This window comes from Narcine bancroftii, chromosome 3, assembly GCF_036971445.1.
Source record: "Narcine bancroftii isolate sNarBan1 chromosome 3, sNarBan1.hap1, whole genome shotgun sequence".
NCBI lineage: Eukaryota > Metazoa > Chordata > Chondrichthyes > Torpediniformes > Narcinidae > Narcine > Narcine bancroftii.
This window is the reverse complement of record NC_091471.1, coordinates 20,873,705-20,887,695: the sequence shown is the minus strand read 5'-3', so window position 1 is coordinate 20,887,695 and position 13,991 is coordinate 20,873,705.

Sequence of the window (13,991 nt, the reverse complement as noted above, 5' to 3'; positions counted from 1 at the left end):
GACACTTACAAGGCTGAATTTAAACCTGCCGTTCCCATGGATCGGCAGCAATCTCGTAGTGACGTCCCTCCTTGTCCCGTGGAGCCCAGGACACAAAGTATATAAAAGAAACCTGTAAACCCTGAATAAATCAGCCTTGAGTTGACTGCTCTGAAGTGTGTAACAATATTAATATTTGGGGAGAATTTATATGATTCTGACTAGGTCACATACATACACTCATTTTAAAACAGATCTTATTTGAAAACCTGAAGAATTCACATTGTTGCAAGATCTCTGGAGATTGTAAGCACCTTTCACAAGTAGGTGTTAATTGAACTGACGTCATTAAATGCTTAACCATTGTCTTGTTGGAGTCATGCTGTCTATCATTTCTGCAAAGAGCACAGAAAGGAAGGTCAATTCTGGATTGTTTACCTAAGATAACAACTTGTGAAGAAGAAAGAAAAGAACTGTTTTTTGCTGGAGAAGGTGGGGGTTTTGCAAGACATGAGTCACATGCTCTCTTTGGAGTTTCAGTTGGAAAAGAGAGAGGGTTGAGTTAACAATTCAGTCAGTCAATCAGTCAGTGTGTAGGACACTGACAAGTAATTGAAAAGTCCAATCCAAGGAAAATTGTTTGAAACTGCTGAAGGCAAGTTCCAGAGCAGTAGATGGCTGGAAGTGCTATCTGTCTGATGTATCTCTTGAAATAGAGGAAGGAATGGAACTCTGTGGTAGCTTGAAGAAAGAGGTTATCATCTAGAAAACCCTGATGGGGCAAGTTTCATCAGCGAGACCCTGAGGTGACTCGTGGTGGTACCTCAGTTGTGAAAATCCTGGAGCAACAAATATCTCTCTCTGCATACCCTACAAGAACCTTCCTGAGCGGTAAACATTTACCTTTCAAGCATCAAACCTGGTGAATTTTATGCATGTTAAATTCTGTGCACAGTATGGTGATTGCCTGCAACCAGAGAACTTGGAAGAAGGAGAAGTGAGATTGAACTGTGAACCAAAGAACATTTCTTAAATCCATTTCTTACATACACGCAAGCTTAGAATTAGAAGGGGATTAATCTGGGTTAGTTAAGTTCATACCCACACTCTTGTTCGGCTCCGAATCATGGGTCCTCTACCTACGGCTCCTAGAACGCTTCCACCAGCGTTGTCTCCGCTCCATCCTCAACATCCATTGGAGCGCTTTCATCCCTAACGTCGAAGTACTCGAGATGGCAGAGGTTGACAGCATCGAGTCCACGCTGTTGAAGATCCAGCTGCGCTGGATGGATCACGTCTCCAGAATGGAGGACCATCGCCTTCCCAAGATCGTGTTATATGGCGAGCTTTCCACTGGCCACCGTGACAGAGGTGCACCAAGGACTGCCTAAAGAAATCTCTTGGTGCCTGCCACATTGACCACCGCCAGTGGGCTGATATCGCCTCAAACCGTGCATCTTGGCGCCTCACAGTTTGGCGGGCAGCAACCTCCTTTGAAGAAGACAGCAGAGCCCACCTCACTGACAAAAGACAAAGGAGGAAAAACCCAACACCCAACCCCAACCAACCAATTTTCCCCTGCAGCCGCTGCAACCGTGTCTGCCTGTCCCGCATCGGACTTGTCAGACACAAACGAGCCTGCAGCTGACGTGGACTTTTACCCCCTCCATAAATCTTCGTCCGCGAAGCCAAGCCAAAGAAGAAGTACAGAGTTAAGTTAATGTTGATTCTATTTTCATGTTTGAAGTTGATTAAAAATAAATTTTGTTTTGAAAGCCACTTGTCTTGGTGAATGTGTTTGCTGCTGGGGTTTGGGGTCCTTTGGGCTCGTAACACGTGTGTTTGTATTTCTTTAGTAGCTCTACCATAGTAGCCACAACAAATTCTTTATTATTAAATAATGTGGTATTAAGCTGCCATTGTTTTTTTAATACTCTGAGTATTTGGGAATTCCAAATGTATAGAGACTGGAGGGTGATCTGGAATGACTATACTTTGATACTCACAAACTTTAACCAAGTTAATAAGCTAGTTGTCTATTAAAAAATAATCAATCCTGGTCTTTACTTGAGAAAAAAGAGTACTTCCTTGAGGTAGGATTCAAAATTCTCCATACCTCAGACACTCCCATATTAGATAAGGAGAATATTGTTTAAAAAAAAGCTGATTACAAGAGATTAGACTTTTTTTAATCGAAGAACGGTCTAAAATTGTGTTCAAGCAATGATTAGTTTCACAGTGAATCTGTCTAGCCCTGTCGCAAAACTATGTGTTTCAATGAGTCCACTTCTCGTTTTTCATTTTAAATATTAGACAAGTTCTGCCAGTGAAGTTTCACTGCACTTCCACCATATTCTCAGGGAAAGAAAGCAGAATTTCACACAATTCTCCACAGGTGCTGTTACAGCTCCAGGCCCTCAAAACTTCTGGTAATGAAAGCCAATATTTTTTTTGAGAATTTATTTTAAAATGCTACAATACCGTAAAAACCTCTGATATCCCGCACCTGTAGGATTGGTAGATGCCAGATAAGTGAATTTTCCTTTTTGCTCGAGATAGCATGTTGTTTCAATTAGTGAACTAACGATAAGGTGTGCCAATTTTAAACGACTGTGTTTTTTCCCTCTTTATTCTCTGCAATTTTTTTTACCGGTGGCTTGAATTCCGGATAACAGGGGTTTTACTATAATAAGCTTTTGATCCTTTTACACTCCTCACATCTGTGCAGAAAGAAGGCATAAAAACCAAATCTTCAAATGTTTGAAACATAAATGGTAAAACTATTGTTGTAATCATGTATGGCTTGAGCTGAACCATACCTGTGTAATGCTTAACCTATTAGGATGGATATAATTCTCTTAGAGAAATCGAACCAAAGTTCAGTACATTAATTTCTGGAATAACAAGGTGTTCTGTGTGGAGTGATTGGATAATTTTGTGGATGATACCACCTTCGTAGACAGGATATCTAATGAATATGAAACAGAGTATGGAAGAGAGATGGAAGTGCTCGGGGCTTGGGGCTTGGACAGCCATCTTACCCACAATGTCAACAAGACCGCAGACCTGGTTTTTGAATTCTGGAGGAGGAATCGAAGTGAAGGTAGTGGACAGCAGTGAGTCCTGATCCACCCTGTAACATGACTGATTGCACTCAGAGACTTGAGAGGAGCTCAAACACACTTTTAATAACATAATAACATAACAATTACAGCACAGAAACAGGCCATTAGGCCCTTCTAGTCCGCACCAAACCAAACACCCCTCTCTAGTCCCACCTCCTTGCACAATGCCAATAACCCTCCATCTTCTTCTCATCCATATACCTGTCCAACCTTTTCTTAAATAATACAATTGACTCCGCCGCCACTATTTCTCCCGGAAGCTCATTCCACACGGCTACCACTCTCTGAGTAAAGAAGTTCCCCCTCATGTTACCTCTAAACCTCTGCCCTTAATTCTTAACTCATGACCTCTTGTTTTAATCTTTCCTCCTCTTAATGGAAATAGTCTATCCACATCTAATTTAATTTAATTTAATAGCTTACAATCAATAGAATTCAGGTGAATCTGCAGAGAGGTGGGAAAACCAGGGTTTATATTGGGGTAGGTGAGGATGGAATTACAGGAGGAGCCTGTGCACAGTCAGTGAATTCCTGTTCTCTCCATTCACCCCTTCGTTCTGAAGAGAAACTGCGGGTGAAAAACAGACACCATCCATTCAAAACACTAATAATTTACAAAATTTACACATTGAGTCTGTCTGGAGGTCTAGTTATTTTGGTTGAGCGCCTCAGTACTGGTGGACATTTGGCTTCCGGACCCCTGTGGTGCTGAGTTACTGGGTCTCGAGGGCTCCAGCTCTGGTTGCGGAGTGGATTGACCTACTTCCCGAGCTGCGTCATCCAGAACCCAGGGTAGAGTACTTGGTGGTTCCTGACCTGTTTGAGATGTTGAATTCTCAGATCCTGCAGGTGCTGGGTCTCTGATCGAGATGGTGTCTTCTCTGCCGATGGGGTATGCCATGGAGGCAGACATTGGGTTGGTGTGCAACAGGTACACCTTCTCTCTCGATCAGTGGGACTGTCTTACTCCTTCTCATGTAAATTTTTTGGCAGGACTGGCTCCAGTACCATTAGCCAAGCCGGGAGGGTAGCCCCAGATGTAGATTTCCTCAGGAAAGAGAACATTAGCTCATGAGGAGTTGCGTTGGTCCCAGTGCAGAGTAGTGACCTTATGGAGTGAAGCAGGAATCTGGAAGGCCTTTAGACCAGAGAGCCAATTTCACAGCCTTCCATACCGTTGCTTTCTCCTTCTCAACTTGTCTGTTCCCCCGTGGATTATAGCTAGTCATTCTGATTGAGGCAATATCTCTTACGAGCAGTTACTGGCGTTGCTCTTCACACATAAATGATGAGCTCCAGTCACTATGGAAATTGCTGGGATACCCTAACAGGGTGAAAATAGAATGTTGACCATGGTGGTCATGTCTGGATAGGGGATGGCGAATGGAAAATGTGAATATTCGTCAATTACTTAAAGTACACGTTTGCATTTCAAGGGAGGGGTCCCTTGAAATCGACACTGAGTCATTCGAAGGGGCGGGATGCCTTTATCAGGTGCACTTTGTTAGGGCGGTAGAAGTGCGATCATTTCCCTGATATCTTCAATGGAGAAGGGCAGGTTGCATGCCTTGAGTCATGCAGCTGATGCCCGGGTGGCAAAGCTCATCATGCAGTGAACACAACTGGCTGGTGTGAGCAGAGATACAGCTTCCTCATGACAGGGCATCTGGAGACCCATTGAGCATGCTATATCATAATTATAGGTGGAGAGTTCTGTCCTCCACCTTGTAATCTTGTCATTCTTTATTTTACCTTTTTTTGTGTTATTAAACATAAATGCCACCGATCGCTGGTCAGTGAACTACGTGAATTTTCTGCCGGTCAGGTAATGCCTCCAGTGACTGATAGCCTCTACAATGACTTGAGCCTCTTTCTCCACTGATGGGCTCCGAAGCTCGTGTCCTTGTAGGGTGCGAAAATAAAAGGCAACCAGCCCACCCGCCTGGTTAAGCGAAGCAGCCAGAGCTAAGTCTGAGCTATCGCTCTCCACCTGGAATGATGCATTCTCATACACCGCTTGTATGTGGATAAGGGGGAAGTTTTTTTAGGACTGAGATGAGGAAAAATTTCTTCTCTCAGTGAGTGGTGGATCTGTTGAATTCTTTGCCACAGGAAGTAGATGAGGCCGGTTCCTTGTCAATATTTAAGAGTAGGTTAGATTTGGCCCTTGTGGCTAAGGGCATCAAAGGATATGGGGAGAAGGCAGGACCGGGTACTGATCAGCCATGATCATGCTGAATGACGGTGTAGGCTTGAAGGGTCAAATAGCCTACTCCTGCACCTATTTTCTATGTTTCTACGTTTCAATAAATAGTCATTCTCCTTCGACCGCAGGAAAAGTAATCTCAGGGTTGTATGTGATGACATGTATGTACTCTGACCATAAATCTGAAATCTGGCACAGAAAAGGAGATGAGGGCAGGGACAGGTGAGCCATGATCATATTGAATGTTGGGATAGGCTTGAGGGGCCTGGTACCTCCAGGACTCTCCATGAGTCAACGTCTTCCCCCTGTGCACCATCAACCACAGGACTCTGCTGCCTGCAGACCCACCCCTGACCTATACCCCTTGCTGCCAAGTACCACCCCATCTGCACCGTCGGCAGCCCCAACCACCCATTATCCCGCCAAACATCAGACCACCCTGCCCCCACCGACCATTGACCTGCAATGGTCCCAGAAGCATTGGCAACCACCAGATTGCCTGAGTTTGTAAACTTGTAAATATGCGTTTTTTTCCTCCTAACTACTCTGTATTCTAGTGGACACTCGGCACGACAACATTGGTGGACACTGTTTTTCTTCCCCCCCCCACCCCACCCGCAGGGTGATTGTGGTGATACAATCCCTGGACTGTCGGTGATTGCCTGTGCCGGTCCAGACTCCTGCACTGCCTACCGCAGAGTGCAAACCATTGCACCTGCAGAGAGGTAACCTGGGAGGCTGGCTGCCAATCACCGACCCTATATAAAGGCTCACGCTGGCCCTTGGGCAGGAGCAGACCACATGGAGCCAAAAAGGATACAGAACCTTATATGCAAGTTTTAAGGTAACTAAGGCCTCTCATTGTCTGTGCTTGTTTGTTCGCACTGCACCACACCACACCTTTGCCGAATGAACTTCACATTTTCCACAAGCCAGAAGCTGAACCTCAGATTTCCAGCGCCCACAAATAGATGATGAACACAAATTTTCAGTAGCCCACCAATACGGAAGGCAAAACAACACAGATTTTCAATAACCCACGGATATGACGAGTAAACTCCACAGTTTCTCAACAGCCTGCCAGAACAGAAGCTGCATCTATAATTTCCCTGGCCACCCACTGATAGATCAGCCAGATTTTACATCTCCCCAGGTAGTTCACTTTACCTCAGCCAAATGTCTTTAAGTCTTTAGCTTATTAGTGTACTGTTCACCCTGGCACAATGCCACATCAGGAGATACATTTACCAATAAAGTCCTGGGGGATGAGTGAGACAGAGGTTGAGAATAAGTAAGTATTTTTAAATACCGTCGCCTTTTTCAATGACAAGTCTTTAACTGCAAGGAGATGGATCATTTTTGAAAAATGCGGCTTTTTTTTGGAAATATTTACAGCACCAATCCATAATGCAGTTAGAAACTGATGGAGTGATAAATTCTTAAAATTAAAGGTTTGGAAGATGTGCACACTATCAATTGTAACTCCATTTTCTCTGTTCCAATTAGGAAGATCTGCCAATAAATAGAAACAAAAATTACCTCTTGGGTTGAAATCAGTCTGACTATGCCTGAGATAATCAATGATATTTCTTTTACATCTGTTCACACTCTTGATACAACTGAACGGGAGGAGTCAGTAGCAATGTTGGATGGGATAAAAATGAACCTAAAAGCTTCTGCAGTATCAGGATGTTAACCAGGGATAGATATACATGAAGGCAGATGAGTGTAGGAGGCAGAGGGGTGAACTTATGGGGCCACATAAAATCCTAATGCGCCGAGGCAAAGGAAATAATCAGTCTTTTTCTCAGGGTAAGAACGTTTAACCGAGAGGGCATAGGGAGGAAGAGGTAAAGTATATTGAGGGGTGGGGAAGGTGGAAGGAAGAGAGTCTCCAATAGACCTGTGCAGCAATGTTTTCACACAGTGGAGAGTGGACAATGAAGAGTATTCTTCCTGTTTACTTTTGGGTATATTCTGACTGAGTATATAGATATGTTTTGGGGGGATAAATTGGGAAAGGTTTGTTACAGTAGGTTACATTCAAACACTTCAAAACGGATCTCATTTGAAATTCTGGAGCTCTGCTAATGCTACACATATCGGCTTCACAGCTTTTAACCATATAACCATATAACCACTTACAGCACAGAACAGGCCAGTTCGGCCCTACTAGTCCATGCCGTAGCAAATCCCCACCCTCCTAGTCCCACTGACCAGCACCCGGTCCATACCCCTCTAGTCCCCTCCTATCCATGTAACGATCCAGTCTTTCCTTAAATGTAACCAATGATCCCGCCTCGACCACGTCTGCCGGAAGCTCATTCCACATCCCTACCACCCTCTGCGTAAAGAAATTTCCCCTCATGTTCCCCTTATAATTTTCCCCCTTCAGTCTTAAACCATGTCCTCTAGTTTGAATCTCCCCCTTTCTTAATTGAAAAAGCCTATCCACATTTACTCTCTCTGTCCCTTTTAAAATCTTAAACACCTCAATCAAGTCCCCTCTCAATTTTCTACGCTCCAGAGAAAAAAGCCCCAGTCTGCACAACCTTTCCCTGTAACTCAGACCTTGAAATCCTGTCAACATTCTCGTGAACCTTCTCTGCACTCTCTCTATTTTGTTTATATCTTTCCTATAATTTGGTGACCAAAACTGCACACAGTCCTCCAAATTTGGCCTCACCAATGCCTTGTACAATTTCATCATAACCTCCCTACTCTTGAATTCAATACTCCGATTTATGAAGGCCAACATTCCAAATGTCTTCTTCACCACTCTATCTACCTGAGTATCAGCCTTGAGGGTACTATTTACCATAACTCCTAAATCCCTTTGTTGCTCTGCACTCCTCAATTGTCTACCATTCAATGTATATGACCTATTTAAATTTGCCTTTCCAAAATGTAGCACCTCACATTTATCTGTATTAAATTCCATCAGCCATTTCTCAGCCCACACCTCCAGCCTTCCTAAATCACCTTTTAATCTACGGTAATCTACCTCACTGTCCACAACACCACCAATCTTTGTGTCATCCGCAAACATGCTTATCCAATTCACTACCCCTACATCCAGATCGTTAATATATATAACAAATAATAGTGGACCCAGGACCGAACCCTGAGGAACTCCACTAGTCACCGGCCTCCAATTGGACAAAACAACTTTCTACCACTACTCTCTGACACCTTCCATCCAACCACTGCTGAATCCACTTCACTACCTCCTTATTTATACCTAATGCCTCCACCTTTTTTCCTAACCTCCTGTGGGGAACTTTGTCAAAAGCTTTACTAAAGTCCAAATAGACAACATCCACAGCTTTCCCTTCATCAACCTTTTTTGTAACCCCCCTCGAAGAACTCAATCAGGTTTGTCAAGCATGATCTACCCCTGACAAAACCATGCTGATTACACCCTATCAATCCCTGTACCTCCAAAAATTTATAAATAACATCCCTCAGAACACTTTCCATCAACTTGCCCACCACAGACGTCAGACTTACAGGCCAATAATTCCCAGGTTTGCATTTGGACCCTTTCTTAAACAGAGGAACCACATGCGCCACCCTCCAATCCTTTGGTACCACCCCCGTGGCCAGTGACATCCTAAATATCTCTGTTAATGGCCCCACTAACTGTCCACTAGCCTCCTCGGTTATCCTTATATGCTTCCTGACCTCCCCAGTATTTTTCTTTACTTCAACTGGTTCAACATTTTTTTCCTTAGTGAATACCAAGGCAAAGAAATCATTTAAAATTTCCCCCATTTCCTCTGACTTCTCACTCAGCCTACCCTCGCTATCTACAAGGGGCCCAATTCTATCCCTCACTAATCTTTTACTTTTAATGTACCTATAGAAACCCTTTGGATTTATTTTTACTCTGTCAGCCAAAGCCTCTTTCATGCCTTTTTTTGGCCTTTCTAATTTCTTTCTTAAGATTCCTTCTACACTCCTTGTAGTCCTCCTTCAACTTCTCAGCTCCCTGCTCTTTATGCCTCTTGTACACCTCCCTTCCTCTCCTAACCAAATTTCCAATATTCCTCGAAAACCAAGCCTCCCTATGACTTCCAGCCTTTCCTTTGATCCACACTGGGACATAACTACTCTGTACCCTCAAAATTTATTTTTTGAATATCCTCCATTTTTCATTAACATCCTTACCTGAAAATACCCTGTCCCACTCAATACTCCCCAAATCCCTTCTTATTCCTTCGAAATTTGCTCTTTTCCAATCCAGAACCTCAACTTTAGGCCTCTCCTTGCTCTTCCTTAAAACTACCCTAAAACTAACAGAATTATGATCACTAGACCCAATTGGTTCTCCAACATTAATGTCCGCTACCTGACCTAGCTCGTTCCCTAACAGGAGATCCAGTATTACACCATCCCGAGTCGGTTCTTCTACTAGCTGATTTAGAAAACAATCCTGAACACATTTAACGAACTCCAGCCCATCCAGCCCTCTAACCGTATGGGTATCCCAATCAATGTGTGGGAAGTTAAAATCTCCCATGATCACTACCCTATGATTTTCACACATATACATTATCTCCCTACAAATTTGTTCCTCTAATTCCCTTGGCTCATTTGGTGGTCTGTAATACACCCCTATTAGCACCCTCTTGCCTCCTCCACCCTTCAATTCCACCCAAACAGCCTCACTGGTCGATCTCTCCATACCATCCTGCCACCTCACGGCAGTAATGTCCTCCCTAACAAGCAGAGCAACTCCTCCTCCTTTTTTACCCCCTGATCTATCACATCTAAAACAAATGTATCCCAGAACATTAAGTTGCCAGTCCTCCTGCCCCTTCTGTAGCCAGGTCTCACTAATTGCCACAATATCGTGACCCCAAGTATCTATCCATGCTCTCAGCTCATCTACCTTGTTCACTATGCTTCTTGCATTAAAATATATGCATCTCAGAGAATGACCCTCACATATATTCTCTTTTTTACCTTCTACCCTAATCTCCATCCTACCTTTCTTATCTTTTTTATTCTTAGCTAGGTGGCCATACTCCCTGGACACTGCTCTCACCCTCTGTTCCCCACCCCCCTGCCAAAATTTTGCAAGAGTGCTCAAGAGTCTTTACTAATGGATTGTTTTTTACAAAAGGCAACAGATGAAAGATGTTGTTGGAGCCACAGGCTGTCTGGAAGAGAACCTGCTGTTCTAAGAGCATCATGTGGTTTTGCAAGCAGAGAGAGTCAAACAGGCTTTCTCTCACAGAGAGAAAGAGAGGGAGAAAGAAAGAGAGAGAGATCAGTTCTGCAGTATTACAGTCAGTAACAGTAACTGGGACTGGAACAGGACAAGCTGACAACCTTGTGAAAAGCCCCATTTGTATGACGGCCTGGTCAAAGCCCTTGTGGATCATGCAAGAAGAGAGAACTGGCTGTCTAATTGAGAAACAAAAAGGCACTCTGTGGTGACCTGAAAGAAAGAGGTTATCATCTGGAGAACCCTGAAGGGGGAAAGTTTCATCAGCAAGGCATTGAAGTGGCTGATTAAAAAATAATCAATTGTGTATGTTCTGGAACAACAAATCACTCAGTCTGAAAACCAACAAAAACCTTTTTGAACAGTAACCATTTACCTTTCAAGCACCAAAGCCTGGTGAACTTTATAAATGTTAAATTCTGTGCACAGTATAAGAATAGCCTGCAACCAGTGAACTTGGTGGAATGAGAAGTGAAGATGGACTGTGAACCAAAGAACTTTTCTGAACTTACACACACATTACATACATGTGCGCTTAGAATTAGAAGGGGGTTAAGTAGGTTAAGTAAGTCAATAGTGATAAGTTATAAAGTGATAAAATTTGATTCTATTTTCATGTTTAAAGATAATTAAAAGCAACTTTTGTTTAAATAACCATTTGTCTTGGTAAATGTCTAATGCTGCTGGGTTTTAGGTTCCTCTGGACTCATAACAATATTTTATGGATTTTTGGCTGTTAATCACTAAAATCACCTGAATATGTTCCTATCATGTATCCTTTTTTAAGATATAACTGATTTTTGTGATTTCCTGACATATTTTAAGTCTACTCATATATTGCCCACAAAGCATACAAAACCATATCAATGGAAATATATATTTTTTTGCATTCGTACTTGGACTTCTTCCCTGCTGATCTTGGTGCTGTCAGTGACGAACATGGTGAAAGGTTACACCAGGACTTTCCAACCATGCAAAAGTGGTATCAGGGCAACTGGAATTCATCAATCCTGGTCAACTATTGTTGGATACTGACATGACGGCATCAGATATTGAATGCAAACGAAAATCAGTGGCAAAATATTTTTAGGTCAGTTGAACTAATGCAATGTGTCAGCATCATTATACGGTTAAATAGACTCCTCAGGGGGCCATAGCCAAAAAAAAGGTTGAGAGTTCTACACTATCGCCTCTGGGCTCCTTCTCAAGCTTCTTTATATATGTAATTTCACCCTTTTATATAAAAAGGGGCAGTGAGTCAGCGTACAGGAGGCAGATTGAAAAATTGGCCGATTAATGCACCAACCACAATCTCACACTCAATGTCACCAAAACCAAGGAGCTGATTGTTGCCTTCAAGAAGGGAAAAACAGATCCAGTGATCAGTGGGGCATCAGAGGTGGGGAGGGTGAGTAAATTTAAGTTCTTGGGAGTCACTATCTTGAAGGATCTGTCCTGGACCCAACAAACTCATGGCATCATGAAGAAAACCTCTACATGCTCAGGAGTTTGCCAAGGTTTAATATAACATCAGAAACCCTGGCAAATTTCTACACCTGTGTATGGAAAGTGTACTGACCGGCTACATCACAGACTGGTATGAGGACCCCAATACCCTTAAGTGGAAAGTGGAACGCTGCCATCAGAGAGCAGCAGCAATCATCAAGGATCCACACTACCCAGCCCACACCACTGCTACCATCAGGAATGAGGTAGAGGTACACAAGACTCGCACCACCAGGTTCAGGAACAGCTCCTCCCCCACTTCAACATCAGACTCATTGTAGTGCGCGTCGAAAGAACCAAAGTCTAGTTGATCCAAACCAAGGCTTTTATTAACTAAAAGACTGGAGCATATCACAAGTAGGTTGACAAGTCCAGAATGACCTGGTCTGGCTAGGAGCAATCCTTTAAGACCTGCCAGTAGGTGTGGCTACACTCTCAGCCAATCACAGTCATCCTACAGTTCAATCTGTACATGTACACATTGGTGATAGAATCTGTACTATCAGACTCCTTAACAACAAACTCAATCAGGGACTCTTACTTTTGCACTTTATTGTTTCTTTGTTTTCCCTCTTGTATTGTACAGTCAGTTTGCTTGCATTTCTTTATTTGTTTACATGTGTTAAGTTGTACGCAGTGCTTTTTTTGCACTGCCAATAAGCAGTAATTCTGTTTAGCTTGTAGGAAAAAAATAATCTCATGGTGGTAAATGATGTTACAGAAACATAGAACACTGCAGCACAGAAGCATTTAACTTTGGCCCTTCTAGTATGTGCGGAACGACTTTTTTTTTTGCCTCATCCCACCTGCACACAGTCTCTGCACTCTTTCTATATTATTAACATTTTTCCTGTAGTTAGGTGACCATTCCCTAAAAGGAGGTCCAGTATTGCACACAAAACTCCAAATTTAGCCTCATCAGTATCTTGTAAAGGTTTAACATAACATCCCAAATTCCTGTACTCAATACTTTGATTTATGAAGGCCAATATGCCAAAAGCTCTCTTTACAACCCGATCCACCTGTGACAGCACTTTTATAGGGAAGTATGTGTCTGTATTCCCAGATCCCTCTGTTCTATTACACTCCTCAGCCCCTTACCATTTACTAGGTATGTTCTTTCTTGGTTTGTCCTTCCAAAATGCCACACCTCACACTGGTCTGCATTAAATTCCATCTGCCCCCATTTTTTCAGTCCATTTTTCCAGCTGGTTCAGATCCCTCTGCAAACTTTGAAAATCTTCTTCACTGCTCACAATGCCTCCAATTTTTGTGTCATCTGCAAACCTGCTGATCCAATGTACCATGTTATCATTCCCATGTAGGAATTTGGCAAAGGCCTTCCTAAAGTCCAGGTATTATGGAAAAAATTATGTATAATTTACATGACAATTATTCTTTTTTTGATTATAAGTGGTTACCATATTTGGAATATATGCATTTAGATATATTTTGATTTATTATATATTTTTAGATTCTGTTTATATATTTTTAGCTCTCCTTAAGAGAGTTGGCTGATGGGGTGGGTGGGGGTGGATGGGGATTTATTCATTTTTTTTAGTTGTTTTGATGTTTTTTTTATTTTATGTTTTTATGTATATTCATAAAAATTTTTTTGGAATGTACTTTGTATTACTATTAATGATTCTTTAAATAAATAAAAGTTTTAAAAAAAACCTGAAGTCCAGGTAGACAACTTGTGCAGCATTTCTGTCAATGTTCCTGGCAACCTCCTTGAAAAACTCTAAAAAATTGGTGAAGCACAAATCGCAAATCAGTTTCTTGCTATGTAAATAATTGTATATCCAATCTCTTAGAACACCTTCCAATAATTTACCTACTACTATCCTAGCTTACCTAAACCTGGAAATTATAGGCTCACCAGCCTATAAATTCTAAGGTTACTTTGCAACCATTTTTAAAAAAAAATGGAACAATGTGA